Consider the following 23,200-nt stretch of genomic DNA (forward strand, 5'->3'; position numbering starts at 1 on the left):
CTGAGCCAAGCTCAAGCAGAGGAAGGTGGAATAATAGGCATCCTGTCATAGGGATGTGTGATCACCTCCCAGACAGTATTCAGTGTATTAGGGCTGGGTGGGTGCGCTTGCCAGCATCTGAAAGTCTTCATGAGGGGCACATTTAGTGTCCCTGTGCATAGTCCAGTTCAAACCAGTCCTGGGAGCCATTTGCTCCTGCTCTGGCATGAAACTGTACAAAGGACATGGGTGTAACCTCCCCACTGTCCAGGCCCTCCCCTGAATCTATCCAACCGTCTCCCGTGGGTAGCAAAGGGTTTACCTGGCTATAGGACCCTATATTCGACATGGACAAGATTCTGAACCAGAAACCATTGAACTTCGACCTTCTGGAGAATCTGGACTTTGCTTGTACCCAACTTCGTCTCTCTCTCAGTCTGAATCATCGTCGGTGTCAGTGTACCATACAGGCGCTGTGCAGGACCTGTGGAGCATCAAGGACAACTGAAGATATCTCCCTTGGAGTGAAGTAGTCACTACCCTGCATTCGCAGGCACCAAATCACAACTGACCAGTCAGCTGCTCCCGAGCTCCAAAGGACACTGAAGGCTCCAGCAACACAAGATGTGGGATCCTCATTCCTTGAGATCCAAGCTGCCCTTCTACCAAGTTTGAAGAAATAATCCATCATGGGGGTTGCAATACCCATACCAATGTGCCCCATGTTCATTTGCAGTTGCATATACTTGTTGGCATTTTACCAAGCAAGTGCATTGGGCTCTGAGTAGTCCCATCCTCTGGTACTATTTCTTGTCGAGAACTCTGACCTCCTCACACCATGTGCTCCATGAGCTGCTTTTTGATGAAATTGCTTGAGGTCCTCTTGCGACTCCTGCGCCTCTGCCAGTGGGTCCATTTGAGGGTCAACTTTGCCTTCCTTGAGCTCCCTCGGTTGCTTCAGGCCTGTCCTGACTCCCCTTGCTTTGGTGAGTCACGTGGACCTTGCTGGTCTGAACCATAACCTTCTTTGACCTTCTGCATGGGTTGCCGCTGCCAACGCTTGTTGGAGCTCCCACCGGACACTGACCCCTCAGCACTTGACATCCTTCATGGGACTGCTCATATACGGCTCTTGGTTGGCTTCAATATTTCCTGGTCCCTGTGGCTGCAGAGTCAAGAACCACCTTGGCGCACCTGAAGCACCCGGCATTGGTGAGCATTCCTCTACGAAGCCCCTGGTCACTCCTGAGTGACCCAGACTCTTTCCCCTCTGCTCTCACATACTCTTCAACCAGAATCCACCTTTGGATTCCAACTGACAATTGAACGGAGCACACGGTTGTATTCCCACACTGCACCTGTCTTCAGTTGGATCCCTACTAACTCACCTTGGGTGATTCCTTGGGGTCCCAGCGATTCTACATCCTCTAGACATTATCTTGACTAGAGTTGTGGTTCTTATACCACTATTTTAGTATATGGTTTTATCTCCCCCTGGAGCCCACTGTGTATTAGTACTATTTACTATTATTTCTCTGCTACAGTATTAAGGGCTTTGTGAGTACTCTTATATAGAAGATACTGTGTCGTACTAGAGAGTGTTATAATAATAAATACATATTTTTATAACTACTGTGTGGCTCCCCTGTTATTAAACCAATACTATAAGGTTGCATTCTCATAAAACAAGCTCCTTAACATTCCTTCAAGACTAAGCCTGAAGGCTGCTCTCCACAGCTACCACTTGGATAGCTTTCTAATGTTATCTTTTACCTCTTAAATCATCATAACGGTTGTTTGGACAGGTGCAAGGAGCCCACAATAATTATTGGACATCATATACCAGTCCAACTTCTCACACTCATGCATCCAATATGCCACCACTTCCTGCACTTAATATCTAGCTAGACTTTATAGATTAGCTGCATCTCTTCCAACTGTATTAATACCCTTTCTCTATCCACACCCATGGTCTGCATCCACAAAGTGGCCTCCAAGATCCCCACTTCTTGCTCCAATCTGATATAATTAAGAGCAAAATGGGGTGGCTGCCCACACAACTGACTCTATTCTGCTCGGATGTGCTACAAGGAGCTTGTGGCTGGAAGTGATGACGGAGTAGCAAGCGGAAGTGACAGGCCAGTGAGAGGAGGAGAGCATCTGTGAGATCGGTTGAGGCTCAAGCAAACAAGGGCCACCCCAGGATGAGAGCAGGAAACTCGGCAGCAACTGCAACTGCGACCATGAGGCAGATTCTTAGAGGGGCAGGACGGGTGTGTAGTGTCGAGCCTCAGGCCTGCATGGTAGCAACGACTGACACGGACACAAGGTAGTCTGGTGCAGTAATGGCTACGAGCACGTGCACCCGGGACCTTTTATTGGTGGGGCCACATCACTCATGACACCTGTGATGGATGGGTGTGGAGGTGCAAGTGTGTCCAGGCCTCAAGGGAGTGGCTGGGAGTGCAGCTTCCTGCCAGACACTAGAACATGTCCTGCAGGACTTTACATTCCTCCCTAATTTTATTGAAGAACAACAAAACGTTAGTCCAACCTGTGGGGACTAAACAAATAGTCAACTAAACACCACTGTGTCCATCAGCCTTCTGAGTCAGGTGGCAGGAAGACGTTAGACATGGGCTGGTGATTCTGCTTGCAGCATGACCATAATGGGCGGGCACTCGTAGTTTAACAGGAAGGATTCAGGACACGACCGCTGGCTTGGAGACGTCCGCTGCGTACCAACAGTTCACAGGTGATGACGTGTCTTCCAGTCCTGCATGGCTCCACTTTGCTGATGTCAGTGGTGGTCTGTGGTGAGTCCTAACAGTTCATACAATGGGATGTGTCATGAGCACGGACGGAGTCCTTGGTGAAGGTTTGTGGAGGTGTTGCCTGATCAATTGTCTCTGTTGAACCGCTTGGCTGCAACTGATGACCTGTCAGTGGGGCAATGTCCCTTCTCACTCTCCCGCCTAAGGATGCCCGTTTTCGGCATTGCTGCGGGTCTGCAGGAGGGCTGCGCTGGCGCTGCTTGTGTGCCAACTGGAGTCAGCTGCAGGGCCACCGAGGAGCCGTTACTTAGTCGCACGCCCAACCCTCGAGGGTGGATGAGTCTTGGCCAGGACTTGCTCTCACTGCCGCGGTTCAGGTGTGGGCCAGGTTCACAGGTAGCCTATGATTTCTTTTTTTCAGCTGGTGTGGCAATGGTGTAGGACTCCAGTCCATCGCTACTCTGGGAGCAGTGTTGTTTGACTTAGCAGCCATGTTTCTCCGCCTTGCTGAGATTGCCTTTCGGTGATGGCTTGACACGTAGAGTGAGAGGATCCTCTCTTGCCTGGGCCCACTGACAACTCCATCTTGAGCCGGTGTGAGGAAAGACACTCGATACTGATCTTCACCCTTCTGTGGTCAGCAGGGATGCCCTTTGACTTAGACTGCTGACACTCGGGGATGAACGGCCGCCTGGGAAAGCGTTAGGGTGAGACGCGGTTTGCGCTTGCAGCGGCTTATGTTCAGTTCTTCTGTAAGGCTGTATCTAGGGCTGTCGGTCTGACTTGGTGGCTGTCTGGTGTGTCAAGGTGTTCTCTTGGCTTACTGTGCGAGTACTCGGTCCTCTCCCCTTGTTGGTCTGTTCAGCACACCTGTGTTCATCCGGTTCTTCAGAGTGACAGGGCTGTCACTCTATTCTTCCTTCCAGGGCATTGCGCTTGGACCTTGGGCAGCGCTGTCGTGGCACCAGCTTCTGCCTTCGCTCCGGCGTGCTTGTCCGGCGTGGTCAATTCGTGTGACGTGCTCTTTGCGTGCTGGGCAACATGACGTCCGGTAACATGTCAACTGTTGTCCGAGCACCTGTTATTGTGGTGGCCTGCCACGTGGAGTGTACTACTCCTCTCTTGCCTGTCTTAGGTCACCACTGACACCATCTTGAGGCAGTGCTTGGGAGGACACTCTGTGTTGTCTTTGGCCCACTGCGGTGCTTAGCTGGTGCACTAGAGACATAGCTGCTCTTTGTGCTGCGTTCAGCAGTGCTTCCTTGTGGAGATGTCTCTATCTCCCTGATACCTGCCTGTGCTGTCAGGTTCGCTTGCACGGCCTCCTGCACATCTCTGACTGCGCTCCGTCCTTCTCTTGGGCCCTTTCTTCTGGCACTTGGTGTGCCTGTGGTGTTGTTTGCGGTTGTATCTGTAAGCCAGGAGGAGCAACTGATGCGATCTCTTCTCCGGCAGTGGAGTTGGCCAGCCACGTGTGCCGCATGCTCTACACCAGTCTTTTCTTGCTCTGTCGGTGGGGACATCTCCTTTGAGATTGTGCTGTTTTGGCTGGTTGTCCACTCTTGCTAGTGGGGGCTTGCGTCACAGTGTCTTTGCTGGAGGTGGAGTCAGGCATCCACCGGTAGTGCGCGCTTGGCTTCAGTTTCCCTTGCAGCTACCTGGAGACTATGCTGTATTTGAAGGTGTTCTTGCTGCTTTCAATCAATCAATCAATCCATCAATCAATCATACCAATTGTATAGCGCACTACTCACCCGGAAGGGTCTCAAGGCGCTTGGGGGAAGGGGTCTGCTATTGCTCGAACAGCCAGGTCTTGAGTTGTCTCCTGAAGGCGAGATGGTCATGGGTCAGCCAAAGGTGGATGGGGCGGGAGTTCCATGTCTTGGCCGCCAGGTAGGCGAAGCATCTGCCTCCGGCGTTGGCTCTTCGGATGCGTGGAACGGCGGCGAGGGCGAGGCTAGTAGAACGTAGCTGAAGGGTGGGCGTGTAGAAGGTCACTTGCAGGGTGCAGAGGGCTACTCTTGTTGCTGGCCAGTCATTGTGCTGGAACGCTCTTTGGATGCACTGGTGTGGATCCTCCTGCTAGGATCACTTTGTAATCTCCTTTAGCTGATCCTGCCACTTCTGGCAGGGTAGTGGGGTGTCAGGGCCTCTCTTCCGGCCAACCTTGCTGCTGGGGATGGTCATGGGGCACATTTGGCTATCTGCTCTGGCCGGGCAGTACATCCGTGGTGCCGTGGTCATTTTCTGGGACTCCCACAGATGGCATGCGGCATCCAGCTTTCAGGCTCTGTAGAGGGTAGAGGTCCTGGTGTGCTGCATGTGGCCACTGGATGACACAGATCCTTTTCACTAGGGCACTGACAGCCTTTCTCCTGTTGCATGCTGAGCTGCTTCCAGGCATTTACGGAGGTGTACTCTTTTTATTCTCCCGATTGCAGGTAGGCGTGGACATCCTGCTACATGTGCTTCTCTTGAGGCTTGCTACCTTGCTGGGTGTTGTTGTCTTTTGCTTCTTGGCACAATCCTGTGCAGTGCATTACTGTCCCCCACACTGCTCTGTCTCAGCTAAAGATCTCCCCGCTCATTGATACTCCTCAGGGCCTTGCAGGGTTCATGGTGGTGTAGTGCAGCGCAGGTCGGTGCAGGGGCGATGCTCTCAGCTGGCAGCCACAGGATGTGTGTGGTAGTGTGGGAGGCTAGAATCTGATACTCCAGTGCATGTGGCTGCTTCCTTTTGTGTGGAGATCTAGGCTGGGATCTCCTGTCTGGGCCTTTTGTCCCTGCGGACCTTGAGCGTGCCTTAGGGCCTTGGCGTGTTGGGCCTGCTTAGTGTGGCTGCAGGAGGGTGTGGCACACCAGGTGGTAGCGCTGTGTTGGAGGTTATAGGCCTCATCCATCTGTAATGTGCCGGTGCAGATTTGGTGCATATATGCATCCACTGGGTGGTGCTATGCTTTCCCCAGGTGTGGTACATGCTTTCGACCGCTAGGTGGGGCGGTCCTCAATGCTGGATGCAGTGGTAGTGTTACTGACATGGCAGGCATCCAGACAGGTGGGCTCATGGAGGGCGACTCCTGCTGGTGCTCTTTGCTCCTTTCTGGAGCGGACGTGCTGCTGTATCCGGCGGCCGGTTGGTGCTGGTGTGCTGACTCTGTAGGCCACGGCAGTCTGTCTCACAGAGCTGTTGCAGTGCTCTCACCACCAGCGGCGCTTCTCTCTTGGCTGGAGCAGCTGGTGGCGGGCAAGGAGCTCCCTCGCGCCTTAGCAGGTATGGGGGCATGGGCCTTTGCTTTGCACTGCTATGCCTTTTGCCCCTTCAGGCTTTCCCACCTCAGCGGCGTTGCTCAGGGTCTCCCGCTGGATGAGATAGCACTTTCCTTTCCATGGGGCAATGCGCAGTTACGCAGGGTAGCGCGTGCCGGTGGGGCAGTCAGCTCACTCAGTCGGGGTGGTAGCATACGCTGGGGGCAGCGAAGCGGGGTCGCTCCAGGCTCCTCTCAGCTACAAGATGGGCGCAACTATCTCTCCACATGCAGGCGGTGCTGATGCGGGCAGCATCTCGCCTCCTGCGGCACCGATCGCAGCACATGCGGTCACCTCGAGCCTGGTGCTGGCCTTAGCAGGCCCCTCTCTGCCGCCGCTGATTCGCTGCCAGGCCAGCCAGTGTGAAGGGCAGTCTCCGGTTCAGCATGCGGGCGGACGTAGGAGCAGGCTGGCGGGCACGTGTCCAGGGGTGTCAGGCTACAGTTATTCCCCGAGGAACCAGGAGGCGGCTGCTTTCTCACGCGTGCGATAAGACCCACTCGTCGCCAGTGTACTGTTGGGCCCCAGGCTCGCATGGTAACAGTTACTGACACAGACACAAGGTAGTCTGATGCAGTAACTGGCCACAAGCACGTGCACCAGGGCCCTTTCATTGGTGGGCCATGTCACTCGCGACACCCGTGATGGACGGGTGTGGGGGTGCGAGTGTGTCCAGCCCTCAAGGGAGTGGCTGGGAGTGCATCTTCCTGCCAGACACTAGAACGTGTCCTGCTGGACACTACAGGGTGAGGCTAGAGCCGCTGTTTCTCCTGGTCTCGCAGAGGCTTAAGCCACAAGGACCGCTCCTGTTCCAGGCCTGCTCTCTCCCTGTGAACCCCCTGAGGAATCCCCTGATGAAAGCTTCACATACCCTCCAATCCCTGCATCAAGGTAAGAAAACAAACTATTACTTCAACATAAAAAAGGGAGATACCATATAAGGATATCATAAAAGGAGCTACCACACTCAGGCAAAAGCAGCAGTATCTTAGTATATTTTATGTAAGTGGAGTGTCTTTGAAGTGAAATCACTCTTAAAATTCAGTAACTGGTTGTTATTTATTGTTGGCTGTTATCCGATGTGCCAGGCTGAATAAGAGAGAACGAGAGTACAAATACAGTGAATGGTGAACTGACGCATCGATGTGTTGCTACGATGTAAGTGGTGTATCACATTACAACCTTTCTGTTCCCATTGCTACAACTGCTGGATCAACACTTACTTGTGGTGTTATACAGGTGGTATAAAGAGGCAGTATTAGGGAGAGCCTGTTATTGTTATCTCATATGCACCTCATATGCACCCTTAATGGTTTTTTAAATTAGAAGAACTGAGTATTTGGGTAACCGGATAATCTAATCTGTGACCAAGCTGTGACCTACCTAATCAATCCAATCAAATTGAAATAAGAGGGTTGAGGTGGGTCAATCAGTATAAGCCAAAAAAACAAAAAAGAATAACACATGATGAAAACAAGATCAGTAAAAGCCTTGGTGCAGAGTAAACAAAGTAGGAGTAGTACAGCACAAAGGGAGGCAAGGAAGCTCAAAGGTGACATGGCAAAAGAGACTCATACTGCAAGTATAGCAGGAGACTCAAGATAAACAAACCTGAACAAAGCAATTCTGCTACAGTAATAAAGAGAACTGTGGAGAGGGGTTTGGCACTTGATACAACTTTAAAGGTTTTGCTAAAATATACGCCAAGGAAATTAACATATGATATAATGGAGTCACCATTCTTAAAGCAGTAGTTGATGAAAGAATGCTTTGAGAGAAAAGAGATTACGGCTGGCTCAGGTTCCATTGACAATGTCACATTAAGAAGTGCGACAGTTGCGAATATATCTCAGGCACAAGCTGCGCTACCACTGATAATACATGCCAAACAAATCCCACTTCCATTCAATCTACACGAGCTGCACAGAGCAGTGAAGGTAGGAACAACGGAATGAGGGATTATTTGACAACATTAGAAAGTTCGCCCTTGTCTTCTCTGCTCAGACTGGGTTGGAAAGGAGAATGAGAATGAGAAATGAATACTCTATGAAAATATAGATGCAGTAAGTAATGCAGGAATTCATTTATCAACTAAAATAAACTAGGAAACAGATTTAATATATGGGCGGAAGAGTTAAATATATCAGGGGATGGGAACACTATTAATGATCTGGAACCTGACCAAATAGAGATTTCATATGAATCATTTAATGTCCCAATAACATCTGGTCAGTTGCTGGAGCTGGATAATTTAGTTAACTCATCATATCCAATCTCAAATTCAAACCTAATATCATCAAAGTTGCAGTATAACATTTCACAGAACAATAAAGGCATAAGCATGTGTACGAAATATGATCAAGATACAAATAAACTGAATCAAATCCTCAGCGGATGAACATACACCTCCAACATTTCTGGTTCTGTCTGCAATGGGAGCAATCAGTAGCACACTATCACAAATCTCGAATATTCTAACAAGGCATTCTATCCTAGCATATGGCCATGTCTGAACTGGGGTGGCTTGGTGAGAAAAATCACGATGGATTAAACCCAGATCTGTGACTGGGGGTGAATGTTTTGCCATTGTGCAACATACCATCCATCATCTTGAGTGTTTTAATCTATCCTATTGACAGACCAGGCCCACTATATCAAACAAATTGCAGTAGAAATGGCATCAATAAAGGCAAACTCTGAAATATTGCTATCAATAAAACAAGATATGAGTGAACTAGCAACTGCCTCCAAAATTCTTGAGCATGTGGATGATATTGTCGCTTTATTACAACTGTGTTTTAACTTACTTGTCTCTTCCCCACTGCTCAGCCAGTGTGAGTGCTGGTGTACTTGATGATGTTTGATATGTTGGGTGTGTGTGATGTCACGGGATGCTTGCAGTCTGGATATGTGTGGAGAGGCAGTTGGTGGATGCAGGCTGAGCAGCAGGGAGGCTGCTCCTGGTGGGGCTTTGTCATCTTTACCTATTAAATTGAAACCTAATTGGAACTAAGCTTCATTAAATCCAGCGTGTTATATATACCTGGCTCAAGAACTTCTTTAAATATAACATTTTGGCAACGTTTGGAGAACCTACAGCATACAGAAAACAGCCTATATACAAAAGGACCTACAGCATGCAGATAAGAGAAAGAATTAAGGAGCCTACAAAAGAGAAGAGACTGTGTATTTAAAGAACCAACTGAAGAATATTGAAACTACAGAAACTACAGAAACTAAGCAAAAGAAAAAAAGCACCCTGGTTAGCCCCACCAGTGTCCTTTGCCATGTGGACAGCCTGCAAGCCCAGGGTGTTTGAGTTCTTGCTGCTGAATTTGGACAGTTTTGGACTGTGTTTTCAAGATTTTCCTCTTTGCTTGGGGTGTGCTGAGAATTTTTGCATTTTTGCCTCAGTGCCTTATGAGAGGGAGCGCGCTGTTGTGCTCTGTTCCTGACCCTGCGTGTGAAATCTAATCTGGAGGTAGCAGATTTATGGAGTCAGCTGTGCTCTGTCTCTGACGGGCAGAGAGCTCTAAGTGTGCTGAACGTGAGTTGATTGCCTGCTCTCACGCTGCTTGTCGTGTCCTTGTGAACAAACAGCTGCTGTGAATCCTTTTAATGACTTCTGTTGAAATCGGATTTGGAGAGAGCTACACACAGCCCGGGTCATTTGCTGCGCACAGCCCAAATCATTTGTTCACTCACTGAGCCTCTTGCAGTTTGTGGGAGGCGGCACACAGTTGATGTGTGAGGATATGTGGTCAGCCAGTGCTGGGTATTAATTTTTCGATTTGAACTTTTGACCTGAATAATTTTATTTTCACTGCGCAAGGGTTCACAGTTCAATGTTCATGCTATTTTTAAAAAGAGAGCGCGAGCAACGTAATGCGCATGGAACTTTCCTAGTGTGTCCGCTGCGTGGAGGAATTCTCTGCTCTTTCTGACGTCGTGGGAGGTTAGCTGCTTCAATGCCGCTCTCTCACGTTTTTCCAGCACAGGCATGCCGAGAGTCATGCGGTGCGGCGTGTGATGCGTGCCGCCATTTTGAGACTCACATCGAATTTATGTTGGAGACTTTGTTTTGCCAGTCACCATGGAAATATTTCTGTGGAGTGACTCAAGATTTTTGGTGATAATCGGGACGTCGTGGGAGAGAGTAATGTACTTTCGCCAGCTGTCTGGCAGTAACTCTTTTAACAATATGCAAGTCTATTTGGTGAGGATGTTGCGAGCGACCAATGGAGGGAGTTTGTTCTCAGCAGGCATGCGTTTCTTTATGCAATAGACATTACAAGGGATTTAAGCATGGAAGACGCTTGATTTTTATCTCTGGTTTTATTTCTGGTGCTTCTCCAGCCAGGAACTCAGTGAAACCATCTTTCATCTTACCTGTTCCCTGGAGTTCTGCAACTTGTTCAGAATAATATAGCTACTGGCAAGTTAAGGACAGTGTTTTCTACTTCATTGGAGACCTCGGGTAAGAGATTGCTCACCAGAGCACGGGACTTTAGATTTCATTATATTGCTGGTCACTATAATGCATGTTTCGTTTTGCGTGTGGGTTTAAGGTTCTAGTTTGTGGCTAAGGTCTGTATCAGTGTATACTGAACTGAGTACCCATCTTTGAGGAGGTCATGGTGGTGGTGTATCCTCTCCTGAGGTCATTTGTTAGTTCCTGGGGTGGTTAGTGGCCAATGGAGTTTATTTTAGGGTGGCGAGTGCCCTACAGTGGTGAGTTGGTGGGGTGGAGAGTGCCCCAGTGCTGTGTATTTTGGAGTGGTTAGTGCCCCATTTATTTGTGGAATTGTGGGTGGTGAGTGCACCAGTGTAGTTCATTTCTGCACCAATTTTAGGGTGGTTAGTGCCCTACGGTGGTGAGTTTGCGGGGTGGTCAGTACCCCAGTGCTGTTTATTTTAGGGTGGTGAGTGCCCTACGGTGGTGAGTTTGTGGGGTGGTGAGTACCCCAGTGCTTCTATTTTTAGGGTGGATAGTGCTCTACGGTGGTGAGTTTGTGGGGTGGTGAGTACCCCAGTGCTTGTTATTTTTAGGGTGGTTAGTGCCCTACGGTGGTGAGTTTGTGGGGTGGTCAGTACCCCAGTGCTGTTTATTTCAGGGTGGTGAGTGCCCTACGGTGGTGAATTTGTGGGGTGGTGAGTACCCCACTGCTTGTTATCTTTAGGGTGGATAGTGCTCTACGGAGGTGAGTTTGTGGGGTGGTCAGTGCCCCAGTGCTGTTTAGTTTAGGGTGGTGAGTGTCCTACGGTTGTGAGTTTGGTTAGTTTGTGGGTTGGTATTATGTTGCAGTTATGGAGTGGTGTGTGCCCCAGTTGTGTTTCACCTCTCTGTGTGTTTAGTGTGGTGTTGTTTTTACCCTAAGGGAGGGGGATGGGGTTAATCTCTATCAGTGTATTTATTTTTCGTATTTGGTCTATTCCATAATTTCATGCATGTATTGGTGGAATATTTCCATTTTTCTTATGTTTTATATGTATTGATGTTTTCCATTTATCTGCATCATTTCTATTTTATGCATGCATATTGTGGATTGTTTCCATCTCTTCTTATGTAATGTATTTAATGATGTTCATACGTTTGTGCATCATTTCTGCTTTTAGTTTCCCTAAGGAAGGGGGATGTGTTATAACGTACTTGTCTCTTCCCTGCTGCTCAGCCAGAGTGAGTGCTGGTGTACTTGATGATGTTTGGAATGTTGGATGTGTGTGATGTCACGGTATGCTTTCAGTCTGGAGATGTGTGGAGAAGCAGTTGGTGGATGCAGGCTGAGCAGCAGGGATGCTGCTCCTGGTGGGGCTTTGTCATCTTTACTTATTTACTTGAAACCTATCTTGGAACTAAGCTTCATTAAATCCAGCGTGTTATATATACCTGGCTCAAGGACTTCTTTAAATATAACAAACTGTTACCCAAAAAATTGGGAACCTTATAATGAATCACGTTAATAAGTACGCATGCAGATCGAGGAAATGAATAATGAAATAACAAATTTAAAGCAAGACAGCCTCGAACAGAGAGAGTGCCTTGTGAATATATCACTAGTAAATAACAATACAAATATGAAAGACAGGGGAGAGGAGTTGGTCTAACGGCTAGGGGGGTCAACCTCAAAGCCGAGGAACCGGGTTTGAGTCTCGGCAAGACGCAAAACATCCTGTGATTCAGGGCAAATCACTTGGGGGTCGATTCCGATCCGGTAAAATGCGCTCCAAATTGTCGTACGGAGCGTTTTTTGCCCGTACGAATCGTACCCGTAAACGTCCCGTACGTACGACGAAGTACGATCCGTACCAGGAGGCGAACTCCGTACGAGTCGTACAGGACTCCGTACTAATCAAATCTCCGTACGAGTCTAACTCGGAACCCGCTGTACGCGACATCACTACGGTTCGCGGCTGGTTTTTACGACCCAGCAAGTACGATTCGTGTCGGGTACGCACCGTACGACCCTTTTCCTACGGGAGCTCAAAACAGTCGTACACGCAGAGTTCGCGCCGAAAAAGGTACGGAACGCCCCCCCCGGGTACGGCACGTACCCCCCATGATCGCAGGGGTACGCGGCGTACCCCTGTGAGCATGGGGGGTACGCGTCGTACAGCCAGCGTACATGGGGTACGCACCGTACCCCATGTATGGTGGGTGTACGGCACGTACCCCATGTACGATGGGTGTACGGCACGTACCCCGCATGCTCACAGGGGTACGCCGCGTACCCCTGCGATCATGGGGGGTACGCGCCGTACGGTGTGTAGGTGATCGTGCGCTTTTCCGTACGAATCGACGTGTCGTGGTCGGCCGATCGGGATCGGAATCGTCCGGTCGTACGGCGTCCGTACGAGTCGTACGGAAACGGCTCCGGATACGATTCGTACGGACGGGGATTTTACCGGATCGGAATCGACCCCCTAATGTCCTGTGCCTAACCAAAATGTATGTGTACTCATGTAACGCAACTGGTGCTCATGTAAAGCGCTCTGACACCCAATATTTTCGGGTCGAGTGTGCGTTATATTAAACTCTGTAAAAAATCTAAATAAAATAAAAATAAAAATGGAAAACATCCAGATGGCTTTGCTTTTTATCTGAGTAAGAGACGACTCAAAAAACTAAGAAAACTCAAGAGAAACAATGGTACCAAACAAACATTCTTCGATGCTCCACTACCAGAAGGAAGAGATAATGGCTATATTTAATACATCAAATAAGAAAGCAAAATAATGTAAAGATATGAATATTGATGGGAAATATAACATTGATGCTAATTTGCAAATTCAAGCAGAACCATGTCTTATAGAAAACCAAGATAAAATTACAATAGCTGAAGATAAGAGATTAGAACAGGGACAGAAAATTTCAAAATGTATGGAAAATCTACATATACGTCCCCCAATCCAACTAATATTAACGTACCAACAAAAATATGCATTGTAATAACAGTACCACAACCAATGTATAGTGAAGTAGTGTAGCTTGGAACGCAAAATGTATGGCTACCCATTGTAGATACAAACAGCCAAAACCAAGTTTAGCTGTGCTATTCTCAAGCAATATTTCTGATTTACTGAAAAAGATTATGGAATGCATAACAGGGATAATTAAAAAAATAGAAGATAAAGATATTAGATGTCTGGCAGATTGAACCAGTACTGCAACAGATGAGCTAGTGAAAATCTGTTCAGGATTATAAAGTGTACAAAATAGTGGTCCTGTGTGTACTCAACAGACAAGCAGATGGGAAATTCAAAGAGCAGTTAAAGGAAACCTAATTCAAGATAAAAAGTTACAATATATGGAATGTTCACTTAGTGAAGAAAAATGTAATATATATTTTAAATCGATATATAAATCTGAAGGTCAACATGCTATATTAAATTGCAAAATATATTAAAGCTATTAAATTGCTTTAAAGGCTTGACGATTTAGATTCTAAATCACTTGTTGGTGTTCGCTTCATTCCAGATCAAAAAATAAAATACTGCCTATGAAACTACTACAACAGCATGGTCATCTCACAATGTGGGTCTAAGAATATTGGCTTTAAAATTATTTTTAGCAGACTGGGGAATTACAAACAGACAACCGTAGAAATCTAAATACCCGCACATGCTGAGAACCACTCACAGACAACCAGAATATGAAAAAACACTCTTAAGTACCAGTGTATCTTATAAAGGTCCAGAAGAACACATACGATTTGAAAATTTCCAAATCACTGCTAAGAAAACAGAGGCAAATGCTCAACCAGTTTAAGAGCCATTGAATACCGGAGTGATACATCATCATACTTGACCAAACAGTACTCCTAATAAATATGATGTAAGGGGAATACATTATATTAAGTTCTCCATGTTATCCTAAAATATAGCAGGCTTTGATCTACAACAAAAAAAGGCAGGGAAAATGTTTCCAGTGTTATACTAGAACAACTTAACGCCACTCTCCAACACTTCTGAAATGCAAGGCTGCACCATATTTACAAGAATGTGGTGCAGCCTTGCGTTTCCCCCTGCGATGGTGCTAAGTTTAGCAACTGAGCGCCAGCGCAGACACCCTTGCACTACGGTGCAAGGGTGTCTGAGTGCAGGGGAGGATTGTTTATGTGAAGGAAGGTGTCCCTTATAAACATACATATGGCATTGTTTTTAAAGATTGTTGATGTACAAGAAGTGATACCTTCCTGTACATAAACAAACAATGGCATTTTGCTTTTTCCATGTGTGCTGCACAAGGCAGCACACATGGAAAAACATAAACGAGGAGAAATGATGCATTTTTCCGTGTTTGCCAACTTAAGACCAGGATTTACATGGTCTTAAGATGAGGGGAGGGCTGGCTGAGATGGAAACAAGAATGGACACAACAAGGGAAGGGAGAAATGGTCTCTTGACCATTGATTACTGCTCGAGTGTGTGAAAAGATAATCCTGTTGTTGGAGGCTGTTGCGATCTGAGTGTTCAAAAGAGGGGGAGAACAGATGTTTGGCAATACGTCCTTGGTGGGTGTGATAGTGTGCAAGGAAGAAGTAAGGTGTGTGAGGTGAAAGGGGAGAATCAGATTGCTCTGGACGTAGGTACCAGACTGGTCATCGATTCTTGCAGTGTATCATAATGGGGCTTCTGGTAGAGGTATGAAGGTGTACTGCAGGAGTGAGGCAGGGTGCCGGGTCTTGTAGCAGAAGCTTCAGAACAGCAATCCAAAGCAGATGTGTTTGTAATTTGTGACTGCAGATACCAGTTCATTAAGTCGACTAGAGAGGGAGACCGGAGGGAAAGGGAGAGGGATTGGGTTTGTTAAAGCTGTTGGTGAACTAAGCGCAAGTAAAGGACAATAGAAAGACAAGGGGGTGCAGAGAATCGTACCTGTGGGAAAAACAGACAAAGGTCCTGTTAAGCACTTACTCTCTATGATACCAATGCCGGTAGTGGATCCAGATGTTTTTTGGAGGCCAGCGTGAGTCTGGCCTCAGGCGACCTGGAATCAACTGGTTCATGGCGAGGATGTGAATCATGGAGAATTTGATCATCGGAAGGGCTGAATGGTTATAGACGTGATCATGTTGGGGCAGAAGGACTAGAGTGAGCGGGGTCATTGAGTGATAGTTCATGTGTATGCGGGGGGGGGATAGGGAGGGGTGAAAGATAGAAGTCGAGAGAGGCAGTGAGATAAAGTACAAATATTGACAGGCATATTTGTAATTGTACATAGTCTACTGTTGTTAATCATGAAGTGGCCCATTCCAACTACATATATTGTCTTGTTTCTTAAGGAATGTTTATACAATGTCTAAACATTTTAAGAAATAGTAGAACTAATAAAAAGTTCATGCTCATCCAAAGCAGCAGGCCCAAATGGTATCCCTATGGATCTGGGTATGTTAAACATAACCTTCTGTAGTAAGTTGTTAGAATGGCCTGTTTTCACAGGTAACCAAGCAAGGAAAGATACTATTTTTCTGGAAAGGAGCGATTGTGCATCTGATATAAAAATGAGGTCCACTGCTGACCCGTCCAGCTACAGATTATTAGCGTCATTAGACTTCTATGAGAAATTGTTTGCAAAACATTATTAATACCAACAACACAAACAGGATTTTGGTCAGGTTGTTCAACAATTGATACCATAATTTCATTGGCTCTACTAAGGAGAAAAGCATGCCTGTTTCATGGATTACTCCACAGCGCTCAATAAGTTAAATCAACAAAGGCTGTGTAATAAGGTCATAACATAGGAAATCGATCCAAATCTACTGAATTTTATTATTAAACTGCAATCTGAAACATGGCTACAGGTAAAATTAACACTTGACAATAGGCTATCACCTAAAACTTGTATTGAAAATGGTCTTAGGAAACGTTGTGTCCTTGCACCATTATTATTCTCCCTCTACATTGCTGATATAGATATGTCACTAAATTAAGGCATGGGTATCTCACCAAACTTAGGAGGTATACAAATACCATACCTAGCATACGCTGATGACCTAGTGATCCTGTCTCTAACTCTGAAAGGACTACAGCACCAATTAAAACAATTCCATGTCTAAAATACAGTAAATGGATCAATAGCATATATGTATAAAACAAAAATTGTGACCTCTGGACAGCCCATAAAACCTAAAAGGTGGACACAAGGCGAAACATCAATCAAAGGAGTGGAGCAAAACAAATACCTTGGAGTGATTTTTGATAATAAGTTATCCTGGTCAAGCCACTTGGCCAGTAGAAACTCAAAACCAACTGTTATCACTAAGTCAATTTCAAGGTTCATGAAAATGTTTGGAGGAAAAGCAATAAGCCGATCACTTAAAGCACTACATATGAAATTAGTTACATATTTATTATATGCATCCACAGTAATGAGTATGAAGGTCATCTTCAGCTTTGAGAAATGTTTTATGAAATGTGTACGCACTTTATTACATCTAAGGCAGGCAGCCCCTCATTGTATCATGAGATTGGAACTCAGTCTAGACTCCTTCGCATCATTGCACAACTGGAGCTGTGTGAATTACATTATTGATTGTGCCAAGGCTGATTGATCTTCATTGAAACATCTAATATTTGAAGAGTTTGGGATATCTAAATATAGACATACAGAATTTTATATTAGAATGATGGGACTAAGATCTTTCGATTTGCCTGCCATACAGGAGATGGGGCAAACAACTGTATCAGTGTGGGAAAACTTAATACGCAATACGCTTACTACTAAGTAGTGGGCCTTAGACCTGCTACAAGCTGGAAAAGACAATCAAACGTATTTAGTAATTAATACTTATTCTGGACAGAATCAAGAATATTTAGGATTAAACTTACCTGTTCATACAGAAAGGACATTTTAAGATTTAGACTATTTTATATACGGATTTGGGAGTTTGAAGGGAAATGGAACCCAGAATTTAAAGGCAGAACAACTTGCCAGATTGCCAGGGAGAGGATATATTTACACTCCTTGCTAAAATAAGAACAACCTCTGAGGCCATTAGATACTGTTTTAGGCTCAGAGAACACAGTGCAATAACAATGATGATAACGTTTTTAGATCATGCGTATAAAGCATTAACAGTGTAAATGTCCGTACATAGTTGGAAGGGACACAGATTTTATTAACAGAGAATCGGACTTTAAGTTGTATATCTTTAAGAAAATGATGTATCTCGCACGTCTAACACTTTAGCCCTTCAGTATATTACTGAAAGTAATAAACTGAGCCAAAAGAGCATTATACAGAGGCATATGGTTGAACGTATTTTGCACATCTGGCGCAGAAGCACTTTAGTGCATCTATGAAGTCACAGATTGAGCCAAAGAAGGTTATAATACACTGGCAAATGGTTAAATAATATATGTAAATCACTGTAGAAGAAGAAATACAAATCTGCACGTACACCTGCGAGGTGAAGGTATTGAATCTCTTACGGTAAACTTGATGCATGTTTTTTGCATACTCTGCATTTTAGCACTTTATAATTGAAAAAAGAATAGACTGAATATTGTGATACAGTGGTAGATGGATGAATAATGAACAGAAACCATTGCACGAACATAGAGAATTTTACTCTACAAAGTGCTAGTACCGAACCTGATTTTAAGTTTTAATCATTGAAACTGTAATTATTGATATTTTTTCTTTTATATGCTTGCATTCATTGCAATCAATTGATTACAACAATAAAGTCTTTTTAATACTACCACACACACACAAACACTAAACTAGCTCATGTTATGCCTTCCAGGACCAACCTGCCAGAACTATCTGTTTTTTAATTGTGGCCTCTACCCCAGCCAGCGTTACCAAAATCGCAACCCCCTGTAAAGTATTCTGCTTGATCTGAAGCTGCAAGACTCTCCAACCATCTGAATCTGGAAAAGAAAGCTCTACTCTCACTTGTAGTCAAATGCGTCTCATGCAAAATGATGATGTGGGTGAGGCTTTCTTCAAGATAGCGCATCATCAATCTCTGCCTACCCCGGGTCCTAAGATCATTGATATTCCAGGTTAAGAAACATAGCCCCTTACAGCTTACCGTCATCTTTAACAATACTTAAATACCTCTTCCAATTGATTATCTGGGGCCCATGAAAATAAAAGCAATTGCTTGGTGAAATTGAGGACATTTTTTTCCCACTGCTCTCCACCCTGTGCCCATTCCCACACCCACCCCATGGAACCCTACTAATGCTTGTAGGCATAAAATGCCATATGAACCTCCCCGGGAGATGCTAACTAATCAAACTCATAAGTATTTAACTGTGATGCCCCTCCCCCCACTCCCACAACCCCGCAAACCTAGCGTTCAAAATTCATGAGACTGCCTCTTTTTCAATGGTATCAATCATGCGTCAACATCCTTCACAGCATTATAGTTAAACACCTGATTGTTCCACAGCATGCAAAGCATTGCCTGGCATTCTAGTTTTACTTTTGCCCCCATTTTATGCAGCTCCTCCATTCTCCTATCAAGTTCCCACTGCTGCTGGTCTGTCACCTTTCACACATTTGATCTGATAGTAAAAGATAACCCTCTGATCGTAAAGGAGCCACTCCTTAAGGCTGTACTCAAAGTTGCCTCCTTTAATGCATGTGAAATAGAATTTACCAAGGTCTTCCTTGGTTTCAGCCTTTGACGATTCCTACTAAAGGGGGTCTCTATGCACTCTGTGTACCTCCTGTTCTAAATTGATATCTGGCCTGTCTTTTAAGACGGCATCCCACAACAAAGGTATTATGAAGGACTACATGCCAGCTCTTATCTCAGCCCTGGGCACGTTGGGGAATCTGAGGGCCGAATTCACAAAGGCAATCTCAGACAAAAGTCTAACTTTAGTTTTTTGGTATTTACAGAGGTCTTTACGAGCTGTATCTTTATGGCTGAAGTCTGTCCAGAATCTACTGCTTGGGGAGTACTCTGTGCACCCCGGCCATACTCTATGGCTCAGACCTCTCTCTCTGGCTCAGGCTGGATAAAGTGTAGTCAATGGGCTAGAAATTTTACAAAATAGAACATTAGGAACATGTGATAAATGGCAACGGAGTTCATGAAAATCAGTTTGGGCATGGAAAAGCGTGCAGCCAAACACTACTTCATAGCCCAGAAAGGTTTGCTCCTGTGCATCATGGTACATGCAGTCCACAATGTGTGCTCCCCTCAGTTTTGACAGTCAACACTCCTGAGCCATTATACGACTGGAGATTAGTACATGTTCATTGCTTTTGGCCAGATCAGCAACCTCTGACAATAGAGGGTCTCTTCAACTGAGTAGTCTTTCTTGTATCTTTTTTTGAAAAGCAGCGATACACAAGCTGATTTGAATGTATATGTAAATGGATGCTTCAAAATTCAATGTAGCAGCTAAAGCCCTTAGGGCCATATGTATCAGGCTAATTTTATTCGCAAACGCTGCGAATCGCAAAAAACAGCGTTTGCGATTAAAAATTCGCTATTCGGAATGTATGTAGCAAACTTTTAAGGCAAAATAAGAAATCGCTAAAATAGCGATTCCTTACGTTGCGAGAGGCAGAATTCTGCGATTTTTCATGCGATTCTTTATTTTGCGATTATCTAAGTTTGCGAAATTCGCAAATCGGGTAATTGCTAAATAAGGAATCGCAATGAAATGTATCAAAAAATCGCAATTTGCTAATTCTCGAAAATCGCAATTTAGAGAATCGCAATTACTATTAAGTGGGAGCAGGTGGTAACTAGGTGCAAAGTATAAAAGGAGGCCCACAATGCAACTGACTTTTCCCACAATGTCTGGGCTTTACGTGATAGCGAGGAGGCTACGACTGAGAGCTGCTGCACAGAGGAGGAGACAACAGGAGAGAATATTCCGTGCACGCATTTCCATCTTCCAGCGCACAGAGGAGGCCATCTACACACACTACAGACTGAATGAAGAGAGTATCCTTGACTTAATTGAGGAACTCAAACCCTTCCTTGAACACCCCACACGCAGGACACATTCCATCCCCACCCACATCCAGGTCCTGTGCTCCCTGCATCTCTTGGCATCAGGCAGTTTCCAGGGAGTGATAGCCACAGCAGCACACACAAAGTGATAGCCACAGCAGGCACAAAGTGCTCTTTCGTGCTTTTTCCATGCATTCCTTGATGCTATGGTACAGGGGATGCCCCACCACATTTACTTCCCAAGCACTTCACAGGCACTGCACCAGACCAAACAGGACTTTTATCAAATTGCCCAATTTCCCCATGTCATCGGATGCATTTATGGGACACATGTTGCAATATCCCCCATCCCACAATGAGTACGTGTTTAGGAATCGTAAATCTTACCATTGCCTGAACATACAGGTGGTGTGTGATGCTAAACACATCATCACGGACATTGTAGCGAAATACCCTGGCAGCACGCACGACTCATACATCTTCCACCACAGTGGGATACACCATAGACTCACTAATGGGGAGTTTGGCGAGGGCTATCTACTAGGTAAATGCATTTGAACAGTGGACAAACTTGTTAAGGACAGCATGTGCATGACAGTGTCTAACCATATAACTTCCTCCCCTCAGGTGACAGTGCGTATGCAGTTTGTGACTTTATACTGACACCCTACCTCAATCCAGCCAATGCAGCAGAGCGGCGGCACAACAGCGCACACATTGCAAGAGGCACCATTGAGAGGACATTTGGTATTCTCAAAAGCGGATTTAGGTGCATACACAAGAGTGGAGGGGCATTGCAATACAGCCCAGAAACCTGTTGCAAAATAGTGGTCGCATGTGCCATCTTGCACAACATCGCCACCAGGAAAGGCACACCGGTGGAGGTCAGTGAATCTGACACATCAGATGTGGAGGGCCCAGCTCCAGGACGCAAGCCTGCCGGTTTAGCTGGTGCAGTTGCTAGGCGCCAGAGGCGGGATGAGATTATGGGCAACTATTTTTAGGTAAGAGAAAATGACACAATGCTAAATTACAATTGTCAGACTGTGTTTTTATTCCTTAGCATCAGGATTGTTAACGTCACACAGGCTGAGTGAAAAATAATGTCCTTCATAATGTCCAGCACATGTTAATGCACAGCGCAAGTATGCCTTCATGGGCAAGTGTCCATGCGCAGTGGTTAGCTGCACCCATCCTGTGGTCCCATGTATGTGTCCTTACAAGCGGCGCTGGCGGGAGGAAGCTCCTGTTTGGGGATGCACAGTGCCTCCTTCACTTGTTTCAGGAGCCCTACTGTTATGTCCACTACGGCGCCTATCCATGGTTGGTGGGGGGATGGCGCTGCTCCGTACTGATAGGGCATCCTCATCAGTTGGAGTCAGGACCCTACGCCTGGCTGCACGGTCAGCCCTGAGTTCGCCACAGAGTGCCTCCATTGCACATGTCATGCTCCTGTAGCCTGCCCTGACTTCCCTTTGTAGTGACTTAATATTAACACGGACCCATCCCATGGATCTACACCACTTTTGGCAGCACGGGACCTGTGCCTGTTTGGGACTTCTGGCATTGGCTCTGCACGGTGACGCTGTTGTGGTTCTGGCTGTGTGTTATAGGTTTGTGCAGCGTCATCAGTGTCCTGGACCTCGTCCTCCAAAGGGGGAAGTGGTCTCACAACAATCCTACTGCGGCGCTTGGGGGGGTTCACTGGACTAGCCTAGTCCTCACTTTCATCCCTCTGGTCAGCTGCTGGTCTGGTACGGGAATTGCCCTGTCTCCCACTGCCTGTTGGCTGATTTGCAGTAGATGCTGTGGACGTAAAAGCACACATTTAATTTCTGTCCTGACTAGCACATGACAATAATTAAATTTCACTTTATGGGATTACATGTATCTTGTTTTTCACTTTCCTGATGCGCACATGCATTTGGGGCCTGGCTGGGTGTAAATGTACAAATGTGATACGCATGTGACTACATCTCCCAGAATGCATTGCAGTGTGTGTTTGTGTACCTGCACTGGATTACTGCTTTCATCCTGCCCCAGGCTCGCTGTTGGGTGCGTGGGGGTAGTTGGGGAGGGGTCAGGGGTGTGATGGCATGCCTCTTACCTTGTCCTGGTCCTGGGTTGTGGGAGCTGTCCAGGTCAGCCACACCCATGCCGCTCTCAGGAAGTAATGTTGCCTCCACAAGTTCCTCCAAAGGTGCTGAGTCAGTGGTAGTGGAGGTCCCTGCACCAGTCTTCCTTGCTTGCTCCAACCTGGTAGCCACCTTTTCTTTAGAGCGCTGGCGCATGTCGTAACAGCTCTTGCGCAGGTCCTCCACACTCCTATGTGTCACCCCAACAGCATTCACCTTTTGTTGGATATCTGCCCATATGCGCCTCTTCCTTGTCTCAAGCACCCTCAGAGATTTCTTTCCAAACAGCAGCTCATGGCTTGCAACCATTTCCTGTATGAGGACTTCCAACTCTGCTTTTGAAACCTTTTGTTTTCTCTTCCTCTGATTTTCAGCCTGCTGCTGGTGGGGGGTGTCCTGGCCGGGTAAGTCTCCTGTGTCCTGCATTTTCCAAATCCACTACAGTGTTCCCTCTCCAACACTCCTTTACTCTGTGAATCAGAAACTCAGGGGCAGCATGGGTAGTCAAACTTCCTGGTTGTGATGTCATCAAGCTGCACCTGAGTTTCAGATTAGCAGATTCGCGAAATTAGCAATT

The sequence above is a fragment of the Lissotriton helveticus genome, chromosome 3_2 (genome assembly GCF_964261635.1).
Source record: "Lissotriton helveticus chromosome 3_2, aLisHel1.1, whole genome shotgun sequence".
Taxonomy (NCBI): domain Eukaryota; kingdom Metazoa; phylum Chordata; class Amphibia; order Caudata; family Salamandridae; genus Lissotriton; species Lissotriton helveticus.